This window comes from Rana temporaria, chromosome 8 (genome assembly GCF_905171775.1).
Source record: "Rana temporaria chromosome 8, aRanTem1.1, whole genome shotgun sequence".
NCBI lineage: Eukaryota > Metazoa > Chordata > Amphibia > Anura > Ranidae > Rana > Rana temporaria.
In genome coordinates, this window is record NC_053496.1 from 119,825,839 (window position 1) to 119,837,037 (window position 11,199).

The window sequence follows — 11,199 nt, forward strand, 5'->3', positions numbered from 1 at the left end:
TTCAGACAGCGCAGGAGTTTACCCTACTTATAAAAAGTAAAAAATATTGCATTTTTTTTTTTAATTGTCGCTCCATTTTTGTTTATAGCACAAAAAATAAAAACCACAGAGGTGATCAAATCCCACCAAAAGAAAGCTCTATTTGCAATTGTCAGTTAAAGCGACGCAGTGCCGAATCGCAAAAAGGTGGCCTGGTCCTTTAGCTACAAAATGGTCCGGGGCTTAAGTGGTTAATTACTTTATCTTCCTTCTTCCTCAAACATTGTTCCCTTGGTATTATTCCTATTTCTACAATAGTGTTACTTATTATCTCCTGCTTATACCCTCCTGTTGGAATCGCCGCCTGTGATGCTGCTTCGGGGCAGACAAGCAAGCAAGTGGAGGGTGAGATTAACTGGCTACATCCTAGGTCCGCCTGGTGAACACCGTTCGTTTATTTACCCCGTATTCATTTATTTACCCCGGTGGGTTTATATAAGCTTTTCTGAAAAGCATGAGAGTGCAAGGCAGATCTTTCTGGTGAGTGCATTTTCAAGAGGGAGTGGAGTCACAGTCACAAGCGGTGTGGTAGAAGATTTGATCCGATTTTGTCTAAAGAAGACTTTTTGTTTTAAGTTAATCACTTGGAAACACATTTTTTCACTTGTTTTCACCCAATGAGTGTTTTTGAACTTTAATACATATTAGTGTTGCTCACGAATATTCGTATTGCGAATATTCGGCTCGAATATGGCATATTCGAGTATTCGCGATATATTTCGAATTTCGCGGTGAATATTCGCTATTCCGAATATTCGCATTTTTTCAATTTTATTTTTAAAACAGATCACATCCTATCGACGTCTAAAAGCATTGCTGGTATGATTAGAGACCCTGGACCGAGTAGCTAAGCTGAGGTGATCCTTTTATGTTGCCGAATATAAAAAAAAAAAATTGCGAAATTTCGCTAATGCGAATGCGAAAATGATTGCGAATTTTCCATAACTGTGGTAGGAGAACTCTGATTGTCTCTGATGCAAAAGGGGGGGGCTTTGTGTATGTTTCTGTTATGAATATTTGTATGTTTGATATTATTTTTTTTTGTAAGAAGGAAAAAAATTGCGCATACCTTAAAAAAAGGGGAGAATACAGCAGCAACTCAAAAATGTTATACAACATAAATTAATACAAGACAGAAAATGGAGTCGCTCTACAAGAATAAAAAATATGTCTAGTGACAAGACATGTGGGCAAATTATAAAATAAGCAAGCGCAAATAACTTGTGAAATACACAGTGAAACAAATATATAAAGAAATATAGTCCCAATAATAGAAAAATAATCTTTCATAAAAATGTCTTTGATATGTGAAGTGAAAAAAAGTCCAAAGCATGCAGCATGAACGTGTTCAATTGATTGACAAACGGCTGTGACAGATGGATAGAGTAAAGAATCACCACCAATGCAAAACACTTTTTATTTTCTATTGTAAAATATCACGAATATTCTGAGCCAATCAGAGTGCTCCTTCCGCATTTGCCGAATATTCGCAATTATTTTGTATTGTAAAATATCACGAATATTCTGAGCCAATCAGAGTGCTCCTTCCGCATTTGTCGAATATTCGCAATAATTTTGTATTGTAAAATATCACGAATATTCTGAGCCAATCAGAGTGCTCCTTCCGCATTTGTCGAAATTTCGCAATTATTTTGTATTGTAAAATATCACAAATATTCTGAGCCAATCAGAGTGCTCCTTCCGCATTTGCCGAATATTCGCAATTATTTTGTATTGTAAAATATCACGAATATTCTGAGCCAATCAGAGTGCTCCTTCCGAAATTTCGCCATCAATATCGCATTCGCATTTTGCGAAATTTCGATACAATATCACGAATATTCTGAGCCAATCAGAGTGCAAAATATCACGAATATTCTGAGCCAATCAGAGTGCTCCTTCCGCTGTTGTCGAAATTTCGCAATTATTTTCGCATTCGCAATAGCGAAATTTCGCAAAAATTTCATTTCGATAAAATATCACGAATATTCGAATTTAGCGAATATTTCTCGAATATTCGGCTATATATTCGTGATATATCGCGAAATCGAATATGGCGTATTCTGCTCAACACTAATACATATATGCAATTTCATGTTCATTATCACGTGGTGTATGATTTTCATCCATATTGCAGGGACCAGACATTACATTAAAGCCGCAAGCAGTTTTAACCACTTTACAACCGCTGAACGTCAAAAGACGTCCTCGGCTTTGTGCGGTGATATCTGAATAATCCCTGCAGCTACGGTATCGTATGCCACTTCTCCAGGTCAAGGGTTTCTTGAAAATCTGCTTCCCATTGGAATATATAGTTCAATTTAGTCAATGCACTCATCAATATCATATTTATAGCAGATATATGGCCCCTGGTTTTATCATGATTGCATAAGTACTCCATGGGGGGTCAATGTCACTAGGTCACTCTTACGGGCTAAGGTTTGCACATAATGGGCCAGATCCACAAAGAAGTTATGTCGGCGTATCTACTGATACGCCGCGTAACTTCTAGGATGCGCCGGCGTATCTTTTTTCTGTATCCAGAAAGCAAGATACGCCGGATTTTTGCTTAGATACGACTGACGTAAGTCTCTTACGCTGACGTATCTTAGTTGCATATTTACGCTGGCCGCTAGGTGGCGCTTTCGTAGATTTACGCGAAGAATATGCAAATTAGGTAGATACGCCGATTCATGAAAATATGTGTGCCCGGTGTATCTATATGCGTCGTTTGCGTAAGGCGTCGGACTGGCGTAAAGTTACCCCTGCTGTAGTGAGGCGTACGCAATGTTAAGTATGGATGTCGGGACAGCGTCAAATTTTCCGTCGTTTACGCCGTTTGCGTAAAACTTTCACGAATAGGGCTTTGCGCAAGTTACGTTCACGTCGTCTAGGCATTGAGCGGGCGTAATTTAATTTGAAAATTCGACGTGATACTGAGCATGCGTGCGCATGCGCCGTTCGAAAAAAGTGTCATTTACATGGGGTCATGCTTAGTTTACATAAAACACGCCCCCCTGTTCCTCATTTGATTTAGGCGCGCTTACGCCGGCACATTTACGGTACGCCACCGTAACTTTAGACGCAAGTGCTTTGTGAATACAGCACTTGCCTCTCTAAGTTGCGGCGTAGCGTAACTACGATACGCTACGCCCACTTATATTTACGCCTATCTATGTGAATCTGGGCCAATGATGTATTTGAGTATATCTATAACATTCCATTAATAGCATTTGATATTTTTCCTTCATGGATTGCTGGACCAATAAGGGCCTACATAGTAGGCCCTTATTGGTCCACCATTCGAAAGAGAGAGGAACGAGGGTGAAAGCACTATTCTTCAATAGGGGTGCCAATGGAGTGTGGGGTGATTTGAATTTCTGGGTTCTGGAGAGCCTGTCCCAAATCTCTAGCGAGAAGGATAACGATGGTCATAAAATAATTGGCCTATCAAAAGTACAATATTTGTTATTTATTAACTCAATACAGGTTTAGCTTTTATTTTTAGAAGGAATTTAGCAGGAATTTTGTAAGATATGTAAGCCCGGATTCACGTACCTCGGCGCATAGTTATGCCGGCGTAGCGTATCGAATATACGATACGCCGACGTAGCGCAGAGCGGCGAGCACAGTATTCACAAAGCACTTGCTCCCAACGTTGCGCCAGCGTAACGTAAATTCTTCGGCGTAAGCCGGCCTAATTCAAAGTAGGTGGAAGTGGGCGTGATCCATTTAAATGAAGCGTGACCCCATGCAAATGATGAGCCGAACGAACCGTCCCGTGGAAGCATCCCAGTGCGCATGCTCAGAATCATGTCGGAAATACTCCCTAAGATACATTGAATCACTGCCTACGACGTGAACGCCCAGCCCTATTCACGTACTACTAAGTAAACGACGTAAAATACGACGGCTGTTCCCTGGTCCATACCTTTACATGACTTAAACCTGCTTTATGAGGCTTAACTTTACGCCAGACGTACGACTTACGTAAACCGCGTATAAGAATGCGCCGGACGCAAGAACGTTCGTGAATCGGCGTATCTCACTCATTTGCATATTTGCAATGAGGCAGCCAGCATAAATATGCGCCCAAGATACGCCGGCATAGGAAAGTTACATTGGTCAGAGGAAGCCTATTTTCAGGCGTATCTGGTTCTATGGGCACGGCGCATAGATACGACGGTGCACATTTACACTTACGCGGCGTATCTGTAGATATGTCAGCGTAAGTGCTACGTGAATCCGGGCCGTTGTGTTTATATCTGCTAATAATGATTTTAGAGAATCTTTTGGGAATATATTGTTTTGATAAACATTTGCACAAAAATCACAGGATGTTAAAATCAGTAGCACCTACTTTTTATTCTACAGGTCATGTGTTTTCAGAACATATATGGTTTAAGGGGTCTTTAACAAACTCTGAAAGCTGTAAGTGAAAAATTAAAACCTCTAGATTTTTTGAGAAATTTGGATATTTACATTTTTGGGTATGTTTGATTTTCAGAATTTTGCAAAAATCTAAAATTTACAAATATTGGTTATTTGTTAACAAAATAAAAAGTTTGTTTTTATATTTAGTAGGAATTTTGTAAAATGTTCTGTTTTTATCTGCTAATAACGATTTTAGTGTATGTTTTGCGAAATTATTGTATTGATAAACATTTACACAAATATCATTGTGCTCTACAAATCAGTAGCATCTTATTTATATTCTACTGGCCATGTACTTTAAGAAAATATATGGTTTGAGGGGTCTTTTACAAACTCTGAAAGCTGTAAGGAAAAAATAAAAAAGCAATAGAAAAATTGCTAAAATAGTCTGGCCAGCTAAGTTTGCAAGTGGAGCACAGGGCCTGGCAGAAAAACGGTTAAAGCACTTATAATGTTCGTGAAACATAAAACTTACAATCACATCACAATACCAAACATCCTCTCATATCATAGTGTGGGAGCAATCTATCGAAATGTGCAAAGGAATCAGGTATGCCAGGACCACACACATGATCGCACCAGCTCCCATGGAGTACTGCCATTATAATGATAGGAGGCAATCCATATTAAATCAAAGTATATCCAACTGCCCCATCAATTTTCTAGCATATAGGGACCAACTACCAAAGAAAAGATATACCAAAATATTTTTTATGGTCCGAAGAAAAAAAAAAAAAAATTACATGATAGTTTATGTTTTTGGGGTTGTATTTGAGATAAGCAAAGAGAGATCACACAAACACTTGTAGTTATAACATTTAATTAAGCAATGACAGATACAGATAACGGGCCGGATTCAGAAAAGAGATACGCCGGCGTATCTCCTAATACGCCGTCGTATCTCTGAGTCCGGCCGTCGTATCTATGCGCCTGATTCATAGAATCAGGTTACGCATAGATATGCCTAAGATCCGACAGGTGTAAGTGTCTTACACCGTCGGTTTTTAGGCTGCAATTTCACGCTGGCCGCTAGGTAGCGCTTCCGTTTGTTTACGCGAGGATTATGCAAATTAGTATTTACGTCTATTCAGAAACGAACGACCGCCCGGCGCTTTTTTTTACATCCTTTGCGTTGGGCTTTTTCCGGCGTATAGTTACCCCTGCTATATGAGGGGTATGTGCGGCGTATCCTATGTTAAGTATGGCCGTCGTTCCTGTGCCGAGTTTTGAAATTTTTACGTCGTTTGCGTAAGTCATTCGCGAATACGGCTGGACGTAATTTACGTTCACGTCGAAAGCAATGACGTCCTTGCGACGTCATTTAGAGCAATGCACACTGGGATATTTTACGGACGGCGCATGCGCCATTCAAATAATACGTCAAAAACGTGGAGTCAAACCCAATTTAAATAAAACACGCCCCCTACATCCCTATTTGAATTACGCGGCCTTACGCCGCAACACATACGTTACGCCGCCGTAACTAAGGGCGCAAGTTCTTTCTGAATAAGGAACTTGCGCCCAAAGTTAGAGCAGCGCGGAGATACGTTACGCGGGCCGGACAGATACGCCATTGTATCTAAATCCGGCCCAACAAATGCAATAATATTAGAAAATATAACAAGAATGCTTAAAGTGGAAGTCCAGTCAAAAATTTTAATTTTTCTAATAATTATATGTAAAATATCTTTATCTTTGACAATATTCATTTTCTGTATAGCTGATTGCCAAGCTTAGAATGTCTAATTAAAGCCAGACAATCAGCTTCTTCCTGTTCTTCAGGGACAGCCTTTTTTCCTTATTTCTGAATTCTGCATGTTGCCTCTCAACTTCCTGAAAACTTTGTTCTTCTTTTCTACACAGGCATGCCTACTGTTCATTCTAACCACCCCTATCTTGCCCAGCCCCGCCCAGTCCCATCCACATTCCTTCTCTCCTTTTTAGACAGACATGCCTAGACCTGCCCAGCCCAGCCCCACCCCATCCCTCCTTCTTAGATCTCCTCCTGTCTTCAAGACCTTGTTTTGGATAGCAGTTTCTCCTGAGATAGAGAGGGGGAAAGCAGGCTTTGGAAGTATTTCCTGTTTGTTAGAAACTGTAAAATAGATTACAATGCAACGTGCTGCAGATTTTCTACAGTGTACAACCACGTGGTTGTTTCTGCATGGCACAGTGATGGGAACTGTGTGCATGGTGTGGCACACGCCCATCTGAGGCAGCTATATGTAAGTAATGAGTTCAAGGCTCAGTTTCCACTAGTGCGACTTGTCATGCGACTTTGGATACATAAAGTCGCATTACAAAGTCACAGCCCATTGATTTCAGAGGTAAATGTTCCCATCTATGCGCCTTTGAAAATCAGTGACTTTAAAAAGGTGCCTGCACTACTTTGATGCAACTTTTGATGCGACTTAGATCCAGAGTGTAAAGTTGGATCAAAGCTGCACTCAAAGTTGCACTCTAAATCGCACAGTTTTGGAGTCTCACTAGTGGAAACGTAGCCTAAGGATAGAGTGTGATTTTAGAGTGTGACTTTGATGCAATTTGAGTGCAGCTTTAATCCAAGTTTACACTCTCTGGATCAAAGGCACCTCAAAGCATTACAAGTACCTTTTTTTAAAGTCGCTGATTTTCAAAGTCACATAGATGGGAATGGGTACCATTAACATCAATGGGCTGTGACTTGTCATGAGATTTTGGACACATATTCGCACGTTTCCACTATTGCGACCACAATGTTGCACGATTTAGAGTGCAACTTTGATGCGACTTTGACTGCAGCTTTGATCCAACTTTACACTCTCTGGATCAAAGTTGCATCAAAAGTTGCATTAAAGCATTGCAGGTATCTTTTCAAATTGACTGATTTTCAAAGTCACATAGATGGGAACGGGTGCCATTAAAATCAATGGACAGTGACTTGTGATGTGACTTTGTGTCACAAGTCGCATGACAATTTATACTAGTGGAAACTAAGCCTTAGTCTACATTTCCACTATTAGAACCCCAAAGTTACACGATTTAAAGTGTGACTTTTGATGTGACTTTTAGTGCAGCTTTGATCCAACTTTACGCTCTCTGGATCAAAGTCGCATCAAAGCATTTCAGGTACCTTTTCAAAGTCACTGATTTTCAAGGTTGCATAAATGGGAACGGGTGCCACTAAAATCAATGGGCTGTGGCTTGCCATGCAACTGTATGTGTCCAAGGTCGCATGACAAGTTGCACTCGTGGAAACTGAGCCTTAATGTGGTTGCCTGTACTATGATCATTGTAGACTGTGAGCTGAGACCCCAGAGCACTTACAGTGCCCCCCCCCCCTGTCCAGCTCCCTTCCCCTGTGCACAGCTATACTGTATATGCACACTGCACCTCAAATTTTCTCATGAATTTGAGAACAGTGGGTGTGAACCTATAATCAGCTCCTACCATCCTGGATACGCCCACTGGCTACACAGGAACAAGATCTCTTCCAGGAAGTGATGTCACTAGCTTTCAGGAACCACACCCACTGGCTGATTTTAGTCTCAGAAGGAAGTAGAATTGAAGTCTTGTGATGGCACTGGATGCTGCAAAGTAAAGGTATAAAAACTGGGATTTTGAGACACAAGGCTGAACTTAGCTCACCATAATGATTGCAGGAGAGCATTTAAGTGTTATGGTGGGCTTCCACTTTAACTAAAGATGCCGTTTCCACCACAAAGTCCCCGTCTTATACAACGTGGCACAGATGATCAGCTCCAGACACATGCTCGCCCTGATAGAAACTCAACTATTACAAGTTTTAGCTGTGTTATATACAGGACTTGTATGTAAGAAAATTACCAACCCCCCCCCCCCCCCCCATTGCAAGCATAAGTCAGCTAAAGTAACCAGGCTTTGGAAGATTCCTTGGATATTGAGAGACAACTTTAATAAGGAAATATCAGTACCCCCCTCAATTAGATTTGTCTCTCTAAATGTATAGGAAATACCAGCTTACTCTAAAGAGCAAAGAGAGGGTAGTTATTTTAATAATACTTATACCCAGGAGATTATCCCTTAGGGAGAATAAGGGGTGGCGGGAAAAAAAAAATTAGGACCCCTCAATCTTAGCTCCAAGCATAGTGTGTCAATTTAACATCCACTGCTCAAGTTTAGGCTCTTTTATATCCTAACAGGTGAGCTGTGTTGTACCCCACACACTGCAAAGGGAAAGAGGCAGCCTTTTAGCTAACTCTCCCCTAAATAGAGGTTTTAAATTGCATCTTCTGCATGCGGTCCCTGGCATTTCCAGAATATCACACATGTGCGACGTGCTGACATTATGCACGATGGCATACGTCCAGCCCTGAAAGATGTCACTTTCTGAAACTCATGCCGCGTACACACGATCATTTTTTGGCATGAAAAAACAACGTTTAAAAAAAAATCATTTAAAATGATCGTGTGTGGGCTTCAAATAATTTTTCGGGTTCTGAAAAACGAAAAAAATTTTTTCGAACATGCTGCATTTTTTAACGACGTTTTAAACTATGTCGTTTTTCGGGTTGTAAAAAATGATCGTGTGTGGGCTAAAACGATGTTAAAAACCCGCGCATGCTCAGAAGCAAGTTATGAGACGGGAGCGCTCGTTCTGGTAAAACTACCATTCGTAATGGAGTAAGCACATTCATCAAGCTGTAACACACAGAAAAGCGCGAATCATCTTTTAATAACAGGAAATCAGCTAAAGCAGCCCCAAGGGTGGCGTCATCCGCATGGAACTTCCCCTTTATAGTGCCGTTGTACGTGTTGTACGTCACCGCGCTTTGCTAGAGCATTTTCTAAAAACGATCGTGTGTGGGCAATGTCATTTTAATGACAAAGTTGGAAAAAACAATGTTTTTTTCTACATGCCGAAAAACGTCGTTTTTTTTCATGCCGAAAAATTATCGTGTGTACGCGGCATTAGACTAGGCCATTTCTGGAAAAACACAGCCACCACAAAAAGCCTCAGTTCTGCTCCATCCGCCAAAACTTGGGCTAGAGAGTGTGAATGTAAGTGGCCATTTGGCTTTACTTTTAATAAAGTTCATATACAGTATCACACTATTGGAGTCCTTTTTCCTGCATTGTCTATTCTTGGTTCCAGTCGTCCTGGATACCCTGTTGTGAGCTCATCTGCACTGGATGAATTTCCTTCTGAGTGTTCCAGAGGTTCCATCTGCTGTTTATAACTTGCAGAGGTCATTCTGCGTGCCTATGTGACCATTCTAGAGATAGGTGGTCCCTATCATCTGGTAGGCATCCCCTTCTACGGGAGTGCCGTGTATCACAGAAGGCTCTGCATCTTTTATGGTGGTGGAACTTTTATTGAACTAGGATTTCCTTCGTTACAATCGTCATGTGGATTGATCATTTGCACATTTTTTAACTGTTTTATTTGATTGCTACTAGGACATTATTTATGCACATAATTTTACTTTGTCTGTTTTGATTTTTATGACTAGCGCAACTTTTTGATTAGTGTATGTTGTACTATGTGTATATCATATGGTAAGTCGCTGCAGTCGTTTATCACATGTTCAACATTTTATAACACCGGACTTGCCCATTTGTGTCTGCATGGAACCAAAGACTAAGGAAAATGTACATAAGCCTTTTTTTTTTTAGATTTAATGCCTTTTAATCTGCTGTTGTATATGTATGTTTTGTAATTTTTTTCTGTACATTTTTCCTAAATTTTTCTCTTTTTTTCATTAAAACAATATTTATAAATATGAATTTCTCAATCTTTCAATGCTCTTATTAAACTTTTTTTTTTTTTTTTAATTGCCTCTTTGAGCTGTAAACTCTACATATTGTCAACTATAGTGTATACTCTGTTACATAACTGTCTAGGTGTGGCAGAAAGTGATCCAGACATAAGGCCCCGTACTCACGACCAAACATGTCTGCTGAAACTGGTCGGCAGACCAATTTCAGCAGACATGTTCCCTCGTGTGTACAGCCGCGCGGACAGGATTCCAGCAAACAATTGTCTGACAGACCGTTTCTGAGCAGACAACTGTTTCCCGGACTTGCTTTAAAACAGTCCGCTGGAAACCTGTCCGCCCGGACATGTACGGTCGTCTGTACAGACCTACCGTACATGTCCTGCCGCCCGCCATCCCTCGCATGCGTCGAATGACTTCGACGCATGCGTGGAAGCATTTTCAAGGCAGGCCGCCCACGCCGGCGCGTCATTGTTGCGGCGACACCGCGTCATCGACGCGTCGACACCGCGGACACGCCCCGCGTATTGTTTACGCGCGGTCTTCTGTTCGATGGTGTGTATAGCCATCGAACAGAAGTCCCCGGGCTGTCCCCGGCCAGACATGTCCGATGGAAACGGTCTGCAGACCGTTTTCATCGGACATGTCCTGCCGTGAGTACTCGGCCTTAAAGCAGAGTGGAACTTCCACTCATTTGTTTCCTCCCCCTCTGGTGCCACATTTGGCAACTTTCGAGGGGATTGGGAGTCCAGGCCGTGGCACATTACGTCAGCAGCTCGGCTCCCTCCTCCTCCCTCCACCTTCCCCTGCCACCGAGCCAGTAGGAGAGTGCAGCGGTGCCTCGCACATGCGCAGTAGGAACCCCACATGAAGCCGTAATATTACACTGCCGGGTTCCCTTACCAGTGCTATTGGAAACATGGAAACAACAGCTGCGGTGCCGACATCGCTGGACTCCAGCACAGGTAAATGTCCTATTACTAAAAGCCAG